This window comes from Bos javanicus, chromosome 24, assembly GCF_032452875.1.
Source record: "Bos javanicus breed banteng chromosome 24, ARS-OSU_banteng_1.0, whole genome shotgun sequence".
Lineage (NCBI taxonomy): Eukaryota > Metazoa > Chordata > Mammalia > Artiodactyla > Bovidae > Bos > Bos javanicus.
The window spans coordinates 12,843,521-12,853,938 of NC_083891.1; positions in this window are offsets into that span (position 1 = coordinate 12,843,521).

Below are 10,418 nucleotides of genomic sequence, written 5' to 3' on the forward strand. Positions count from 1 at the left end.
AAAAAAAAGACTTAAAGGGATTTTCAGATACAAATACATCATTTAACAATTAATAATAATGGGTAACATTTCTTAACTGTTTACATTGTGTCCACTACTGTGTTGAGCATAATAAAGTTGTATTACGTCTGCTGACTTGAAATAAATAGACCTCCATATATTTCTCTAACAAAAACAAGTTTGCTCAGGATCAGCAAGAAATTGCATTTCAGGGTTTCCAACCATGGTGAGCCATGTGAAACTCCTGGTATTGATTGTAAGGGAAGGTAGACTCTTTAAAAAGGGAAGTTGGGAAAACTGTAGTAAGTACAGTTCAGGGCTTTGCACTGGCTGAGTCCTTTCCAGGGAAGAAGAGGAGTCTTTTTTCTATCCATTGAGCTTTGCTGTAATAGCAGGGCACAAAAGACCTCCCAACACTATTTAATTGAGACTTTTGTTGATTTATTAATTTGTTTTTACATTTACCCCCTTTTAGTCAACATCTTTCTCTGGTAAAATGGTGGTGGGGGGTTGTTACAGATGTTAATACAAGAGATAATGGGACCTTAAGCACTGTAATCCTCTACTATGGGTGTTATTCCCATAAACTAATAAGGCATTAATTAACTTCTGAAAGAGGTCTTGAGGGATCTTTTAAAGTCTTTATGGGAGGTATGCCATGAATTTTGCCAACAGTTGAAGATTTTGCCCATAAAAAAGGTAGCAGCTGATTTAACAAGGGCAAATGATGAGTGTCTTCAGAATCAGCTCTAGTACAGTCATGGATGAAGCAAATAAAAGGTGTCAAAGAGTCATTTAGTACACCTGGTTGGTTACTTTGATGACTAATATTAAATTCTAAAATTTGTTCCCCTTTTGAGAGAAAGAAATGGATAGGGTGGATAAACTAAAGAGAAAAGAGTGTGTACATTTCAAAGGACCTAACAAAAGGAAATAGGTTCAGAAATAAGAACCCACTGAAGTTAATTAGAGATCTCCACTATTTGAAATGTTCTAGTACTTTGAGGTGGGGGTTATTTTATACTAGTGGGGTTGAGCATTGAGAGTATGGCACTGTTTTCAGTTATGACTGGAAGAAATTCATCCTCCATCTGGAGAGACATTTCTCCAAGCCAATTAAGAGGAAGAACTGGGAAGAACCCTTGTATTCCTGAGCCCTATCACTGAGATTTGGAAGGATGTTGGAAAAGCTGCTTAGAGGGCTGATGATGCCTGTAGTTATAAAATTTGTAACAATTTATTTTATAATTTCCTACATTTTTTCAATAGTAGCAGAAATTAGGAGGATTTTTATTTCATTTAGGCATCTTCATTTTCTACAGTTGAAGATTAAGAATTTTGATGGTTATTTTTTTAAAATAATTCATCTAGAGTACAAGAGAGTTGGTTTGGCAACTAGATCAAGATCAACTAGATCTTGAGTAAACAGAGTTTCCCATTACATCCTGTTACTATTTTACCAGAAGGTAAAGGTCCCAGTTTAACCTATTAATAAATATAGAATTAAAAGCTATACAGGTGAAGTAAACATCCAAAGAAAAATGAGAATTTTCTCAGAAAAATGAGGTGTAGTCAATTGGAATTGTCATGAACAGATTCATCAGATTTTTGTTTAGAAGCTTGAATTTTGTTCAATTAATAGACTTTTTTTGAAAAAGCCCTAAGAATTGCTTAAAGGAATAACTTCTCAATTTTTTGAGCCTGGTTATACAATAAGGTAAAAGGCTTTTCTCCTGGTTGTAATTCTAGAGGTCTTTCATAGTTTTCTGTTAGTGGTTTTCATCCAATACTGGTCCTGGCCTTCACTGACAAAAGAATGATTTAGTTGATATAAGTCAGAGAAACCAGGTCACTAAGTTTGAGTAACGTACATTAAATTTCTCAGCATATATATAAGGACCTTTAGATACTTCGGGAAAATCTTTGACTATGCTCACATTTCAGTTTAGGGAATATAAGAAATTTAGGTTTTAGCCTCTAACTTCTTAGAATAATTAAGTCTAAGACAGATTCTGGCAACTCCAGAAGAACAGGACTGGGGAGAGTTTCATTGAAAAGGGAAAGTTTAATAAAATAAATATTCTAATAGAATTGAGCATAAAGATGAAATGTAGGAAGATGGTGACAGAGGATGAGTCTGGTCATTAGGAGTTGGGAGAGAAAGAAATAATGTGTCAGAAGTGGAGCTTAAGACATATAAGCCAAGAGAGAGGCACCTGAGGCTTCAGGACCTGTTTTAGCTTTCTTTAATCATTTGTTTGCCTTAATTAATCTTAAAATTTTAATTTTTCAGAGACAATTTTAGGTTCTTGATAAAGCTTGTAATCCTCAAAATGGCAATCAAAATAAGCATTCCACTCACTCCTGGAGATTTTTTAGCTGTTGTAGTCCAATTTCTTTTTAAGGAAACTAAGTTGGGGAATTTTGAATTTCCCCAATATGGCCATTGATATTCTAAATTGTCTTTGATTGGATGGGTCCATTTTAGTTAGAAATGTGCATGAAGAAAGACTGAAGTGTCCAAACATAAAATCAGCTCAACCGCAAGATAGAAACAAAACAAAATCTGATTTTTAAAATGGGTAGAAATACTGAATAGACATTTTTCCAAAGAGGAAATGAGGATGGCCAGCTAGCACATGAAGATATGCTTAACATCACTTAATCGCCAAGGTAATGCAAATCAAAACCACAATGTGATATCACCTCACACCTCTCAAAATGACTATCATTAAAAAATGTCCATTCTGGAGGCGATCAGCCTGGGATTTCTTTAAAAGGAATGATGCTAAAGCTGAAACTTCAGTACTTTGGCCACCTCATGTGAAGAGTTGGCTCATTGGAAAAGACTCTGATGCTGGGAGGGATTGGGGGCAGGAGGAGAAAGGGATGACAGAGGATGAGGTGGCTGGATGGCATCACTGACTCGATGGTTATGAGTTTGGGTGAACTCCGGGAGTTGGTGATGGACATGGAGGCCTGGCGTGCTGCGATTCATGGGGTCACAAAGAGTTGGACACGACTGACCGAACTGACTGAATGAAAAAATGTACAAAAAACAATTGTGGGTGAGAATGTGGAGAAAATGGAACCCTCAAACATTGTTGGTAAGAATTTAAACTGGTGTGACCACTGTGGAAAACAAGCCAAAAATTGAACTATCATATTATCCAGGCTTTCCATTCCTCGGTATATATCTGAAGGAAATAAGAACACTAATTCAAAAAGCTACATGAACCTCAATGTTCATAGTGGCATTATTTACAGTCAGTAAAATAAGGAAGTAACCTAAATGTCCATCAACAGATAAATGCATAAAGAAGAGGGGAGTGGACCAATGGCTGATCAAGCATAGTTATTGAAGCAGCCCCTGTTCCTGTAGGAATGGCTCCATGGCTTCTCAGTCACCCTTGCTTTAAACAGTCTGATCGCAAAATTAGACCTATATACCAAATAGTTACTCACATATAGGAAAGGTCTTAACAGTAAAGATGAAACCTTAAAATAGATCTTTAATAAAATGGAAATCTTCAAATGCAAAGAGGACATGAATTCAGATTCAGGACAAAGATATACCTTCAAACTCGAGGATGGGCAAGAAAAGCAGTGAGTGACAACGGGACATTCAGTTGTGGACACCATACCTATTTGCTGATGTATTATTTCTCATCCAGCTGACTACACCAATTGTGTTGCTGATCTTGCTCACGACGCCAATTGTATTGCTCTTCACACTGTTCACTGAACACAGAGTAGGCAAGGTATGAGCTAAGAGGCTGGAAGGAGATTCAAGGAGTTGTAGGAATTGCAGACACATTTATTCTCTCCTGGCTGGCACAACAATCATAACACAGCTTCTCTCCTGGATGATGCAGTAGCCGTAACAGTACTCTCTCCTAGGTGATGGAGCAGCCATAGCAGTAGATACACTATATAGTCTCCTCTCATGGCTGACCCAAAGGACACAGCCACAATTCAAAAGAAATCCAGACACTTTTTAGGTAGAGCCCATATATGCTTACCGCACAAAATATCCCGTGACCAAGCAGGTACCTCGTGATATGTGTGCACAGTGCTGTAAGAGAGCTCAGCAGTTACATGGTCATTATTTATGAAATGTGGGGCAAGAGAGCCTGAACATGCCATCTTGGTTATTTTGCTGTCTTTCCACAGCTGACCAGCACTGGAACCTTCAGCGATCTTCTCTGGTCGATGAACAGACCACCAAAATGTAGACCTAAAAAAAGTAGACTGCTAGATATTTCTCCAGCCAAGATCAGTTTATTCAGGATTGGCAGAGAATTGCAATTTGGGGTCTGCAACAATGAGGAGACCTTTCTCACAAGGTGTCGACATGGACATTCTCACATGGAAAGGGAAGGATGACTCTTTTACAGAGGCAAAAAGTAAATTGGGAAGGTTCTAGTAAACAAAGAATCCATGGTTTTTCATTGGCTGATTTCTTTCCAGGAAATAAGAGGAGACTTCCTTCTTCCCATTGGGCTCTGTTTTCATCCAGAGTAAGAGCTACCCCTTCTAGTCTCTCGCTCCTCTTGATTGGGATTTCTCTTAAATTTTTGCACATCTAATTCTAACCTTATCCCTGTGAGATTGGGAATACATGAGATTAGAGGGGTTAAGGCATTAATCCAAGTTTCCTGATGAGTCAGAAACAGAAGTGTGAGGATTTTCCCTGAATACTGGATTCAAACCTCCTAAATCTTGTTCCTTTCCTGGATACTTAATTACCATCCCCAAATATTGACACTATCCTCATTATAATGGTCTTGTCCCAAGGGCAGGCCCTATGTTTTAGAATGTTAAAGAAATAAACAAAAAGCTTATCTATAATCAGTGTTGCCTATGCACAGCCTTTATGTCCCATGTAAAACTTTATTCTAGGAAACAAGCAGCCACAGAATGATCTCAAATTACACTTGTAACCATTTTGGATATCCTGATAATGTCCTTGTGGAATTAAGGAGCTTTACTGTCTTCTTCAAGATTGCAGCAGTGGAAATATGGTTTATGATAAATATTCCCATAGTATCTTCCATCCTACCTATTATGTAAACACATGCAGATGTTTCTGTGTTTTTTCTTCTTTGTTGGGAACTTATCCATTCCTCTGTCTCAATTCATATGATTGGAGCCTGACTGACTTTGTGCCTAGCATCATTTGATCCATGAGTGCTCAACCAGCATGTATCACATTTATGGCCACAATAAATGTTTATGGATAAATATATAGCCAAAGCTTGACTAATAATATTTATTGGAGAGAATGGAAAGAGGTTAATTTCTCTGCTGAGAATGCAAAGAAGAAGTAAGATAACATTTGCTGATAATTGTCTTTCCAAGTACATATGAATGGTTTAAGGTGGTTGAGAAGAAAAAAAAAAAAAATTATTAAAGCTAGCCTGAGAAACAGTGAAAGGGAGAAGTCTTTGGAATTTTTAGTAATTTGAGTTAATACATCCCCTTTTATCATTTTGATTAGCTTGAATTGGGTTTCTAACATTTTAATCTATAAGACTTTCCTCTAACCTACATGGACTTTAAAAACCCTGCTTGGTCTTTATGTTGCCTACTTGTCAACCTTACCTAGATAATTCTGCTTGCTTACTATGTTCTTCTACAACAAGCTTTCATTTTCTACAGCATGCCAAGATCTTTCCTGACTTTGCAAATGTAGCCCATCTGCCTGGAATTCCCTTTCTCTGATAGCTTACACAGATGACCACTCTCAATATTTAGGTCTCAGCTCAAATTTTAACTACTCAGACAGACTTTCCCTGGCCACTGTTTCTAAATAGACCCCTCCAACATACTGTCAGTTATAGATTTTTTTCAGTCACTTTGGTGTACTTTCCTAATTTTGCATGCATGCTATGGTTATATATAATCTGTGTATCTAATTTTGCCTTGCTTTCCCATATCTAAAAGCCTATATACTCTATGATAGAGGAAACCACATGTGACTTATTCCCTACTTTGTGCATAGGAGCCATTCATTTTTGAATGAATGGATTTTACTTTATCATAATATATTTTATTTCAAACTTATCATTATTAATATATCAAGTATTTATACTAAGACTGGATATAGGTATGAATACCATGTATGGATTCTAGCTTCCTGGAACTTAATGGACCCTCTCTTCACTAACTATAGGACCACTGTGATAGCTGATATCTTTCCCATCTTTCTTTATAAATCTCTCTAACTTAGCCAGAAAATTTCAGTTACCTCTTTCACTCACAGTTTAAAAAAGAAACTAGCTCTCAACTTCACTACTTTACTCTTTTCACATCTTTCCTCAAACTTTCTGCTCTCCTCTCTAACTGAATCTTTTATCATTTTTAAGAACCACTTCTCACAGGGCATTTCAACTACTAATACACCCTTTATTTTTTCTTCCTCAGAACTATTGCATGTAAGAATCTTTTCCAATAATTTTAACATATAAGTTGTCCTTGCTCTTAATTGGTTTTCTACTCTCAGAGACATCCTAAAAGTGGGAGAATGATTTTTCTTTTTGTGGTAGTTTCCACAATGTTGAGTATATATACCTTATCAACTATTTTTTGTGTGTGCATCAACTGATGTATTTGCCTCACAATAAACCTAGTCATGCCAACTGAGTTTAAATAGCTTATGATGAATATCAGGGATAAGTCCATGTTAGGCTATTCAGTTTTATATTTCAAAAGAAATGTCAATAAGCTCATCAAATCACGTTTCACCTTTATTGTAATGACATGATTAGAAATGAGAAAAAGAGGTAGACAGAATCCTTCCCTGAAGACTTCAAGCCCACTAGGATGCCTAGATTAAATTATATAGAAAGCACTAGTCAACTGTGATTGTTTGCAATGCTACGGTTTTATATTGTATGCCACCATCGTGTTTCAAATCCAGTGGCTGCTCTTTCAATATGAGACATAATTTCTAATGTGCATATTTTAGAGACACAGACTAAAAAATGCAACACAACACAACCACAAAAAACTCATTAATGTTGACTAAAAGGAAGTTGTCAGTAACCACAATGATAAAAGTCATCCTTCAATCAGTAAAAATATTTCATTGAGGGATCTATTATTCAATAGTTGTCATTTGGAATACAAGTTTTATTGAGGCAGGAGGAAAAATTTTAATCAATAAAGATTTTAAGAAATAATTTAGCACATCTGATTAGTACCACTTATCTCTGTTCGTTTCCAAGTCAAACCATTCAATATCACAGTAATCCAAGTCTATGCCCCAACCACTAATGCCAAAGAAGCTGAAGTTGAATGGTTCTATTAAGACCTACAAGACCTTCTAAAACTATCACCAAAAAAGATGTCCCTTTCATCATAGGGGACTGGAATGCAAAAGTAGGAAGTCAAGAGATACCTAGAGCAACAGGCAAGTTTGGCCTTGGAGTACAGAATGAAGCAGGGGAAAGGCTAACAGAGTTTCACCAAGAGAATGCACTGGACATACCAAACACCCTGTTCCAAAAACACAAGAGATGACTCTACAAATGGAAATCACCAGTTATTCAATACTGAAATCAAGTTGACTGAATTATTTGCAGCCAAAGATGGAGAAACTCTATACAGTCAGCAAAAACAAGACGGAGCTGGCTGTGGCTCAGATCATGAACTCCTCATTGCCAGATTCAGACTTAAATTTAAGAAAGTAGGGAAAACCACTAGATCATCCAGGTATGACCTAAATCAAATCCCTCACGATTATACAGAGGAAGTGACAAATAGATATATTTAAGGGATTATCTGATAGACAGAGTGCCTGAAAAACTATGGACAGAGGTTCATGACACTGTACAGGAGGTAAGGATCAATATCATCCCAAGAAGAAAGAATGCAAAAAGGCAAAATGGTTGTCTGAGGAAGCCACACAAATAGTTGAGAAAAGAAGAGATGCTAAGGGAGAGGAAAAAAGGGAAAATATAACCATTTGAATGCAGAGTTCCAAAGAAGAACAAGGAAAAATGAGAAAGCCTTCCTCAGTGATCAATGCAAAGAAATAGAGGAAAACAACAGAATGGGAAAGACAAGAGATCTCTTGAAGAAAATTAGAGATACCAAGGGAACATTTCATGTAAAAATGGACAAAATAAAAGACAGAAATGGCATGAACCTAAGAGAAGCAGAAGATATTAAGAAGAGGTAGCAAGAATACACAGAAGAGTTATACAAAAAAGATTTTATGACCCAGATAACCATGACTGTCTGATCACTCACCTAGAGCCAGACATCCTGGAGTCCAAAGTCAAGTGGGCCTTAAGAAACATCAACCACGAATAACACTCATGGAGGTGATAGAATTCCAGTTGAGCTACTGCAAAGCCTAAAAGATGATGCTGTGAAAGTGCTGCATTCAATATGCCAGCAAATTTGAAAAACTCAGCAGTAGCCAGAAGACTGAAAAAGGTCAGTATTCATTCCAATTGCGAAGAAAAACAATGCCAAAGAATGTTCAAACTACTGCACTATTGTACTCATCTCAAATGCTAACAATGTAATGCTCAAAATTCTCCAAGCTAGCTGCAGCAGTATGTGGACCATGAACTTCCAAATATTCAAGCTGAATTTAGAATAGGAAGAGTAATCAAAGATCAAAATGTCAACATCTGTTGGGTCATAGAAAAAGAAAGAGAATTCCAGGAAATATCTACTTCTGCTTCTACTATGCTAAAGGCTTTGACTGTGTGCATCACAACAAACTGTGGAAAATTCTTCATGAGACTGGAATACCAGACCACCTTACCTGCCTCTTGAGAAATATGTATGCAAGTCAAGAAGCAACAGTTAGAACTGGACATGGAACAATTGACTGGTTCCAAATAGGAAAGGCGGACATCAAGGCTCTTTATTGCCACCTTACTTTTTAACTTGTATGCAGAATACATCATGCAAAATCCTGGGCTGGATGAAGTACAAGCTGAAATAAAGATTGCAGGTAGAAATGTCAATAATAGCAGATATGCAGATGACACCACCCTTATGGCAGAAAGTGAAGAGGAACTAAAGAGCTTCTTGATGAAAGTGAAAGAGGTGAGTGAAAAAAGTTGGCTTAAAACTCAACATCAGAAAACTAAAACCATAGCATCCGGTCCCATCAATTCATGGCAAATAGATGGGGAAACAATGGAAACAGTGGAGACTATTTTCTTGGGCTCCAAAATCACTGCAGATTGTGACTGCAGCCATGATATTAAAAGACACTTACTCCTTGGAAGAAAAACTATGACCAATCTGCTGCTGCTGCTGCTGTTGCTTCAGTCATGTCTGACTCTGTGCAACCCCATAGACGGCAGCCCACCAGGCTCCCCTGTCCCTGGGATTCTCCAAGCAAGGACACTGGAGTGGGTTGCCATTTCCCTCTACAATGCATGACAGTGAAAAGTGAAAGTAAAGTCGCTCAGTCTTGTCTGACTCTTAGCAACCCCATGGACTGCAGCCCACCAGGCTCTTCCATCCATGGGATTTTCCAGCAAGAGTACTGGAGTGGGGTGCCATTGCCTTCTCCATGACCAACCTAGATAACATTTAAAAAGCAGAGACATTACTTTGCTGACAAAATCTATCTTGTCAAATCTTTTATTTTTCCAGTAGTCATATATGGATGTGAGACTTTGACCGTAAAGAAAGCTGAATGCTGAGGAATCGATGCTTTTGAACAGTGGTGTTGGAGAAGACTCTTGAGAGTCCCTTGGACTGCAAGGAGATCAAACCAATCAACCCTAAAGGAAATCAGTCCTGAATATTCACTGGAAGTATTGATGCTGAAACTGAAACTCCAATACTTTGGCCACCTGATGAGAATAACTGACTCATTGGAAAATACTGTGATGCTGGGAAAGGTTGAAGGCAGGAGGAGAAGGGGATGACAGATAATGAGATGGTTGGATGGCATCATCGACTTGATAGACATGAGCTTATAGAGGCCCCAGGAGTTGGTGATGGACAGGGAAGCCTTGTGTGCTGCAGTCCATGGGTTCGCAGAGTTGGACACTACGGAGTGACTGAACTGTGAACTATATACAGTCAGTTGTTAATGTTGTCATTACTTCTTCTTGGAAATAAAATAATAAAAGCCAAGTAGAAAACATTTCTACAGGAAATCTGAAACAGTATTTTATGTTTGACAGAAGAGTAATCGCACACATCCATGAGGTTTACTTTAATAAAAGCAAACTTAGCACTTGGCAAAACAATTGTAAACCAAGTATTTTATACATTTTCAATCATAGAAACTTTAGGTAGTAGATGTTTTTATTCCTGTATCAAGAAGAGATAGCTTGGCCCCCAGAGACTAAATGACTCTTCAAGGATCACATAGCTGCTAATCAGAACTTCAGCCTGGATTCAAAACCCATCTGCCATACTAATCCAGAGCCCAT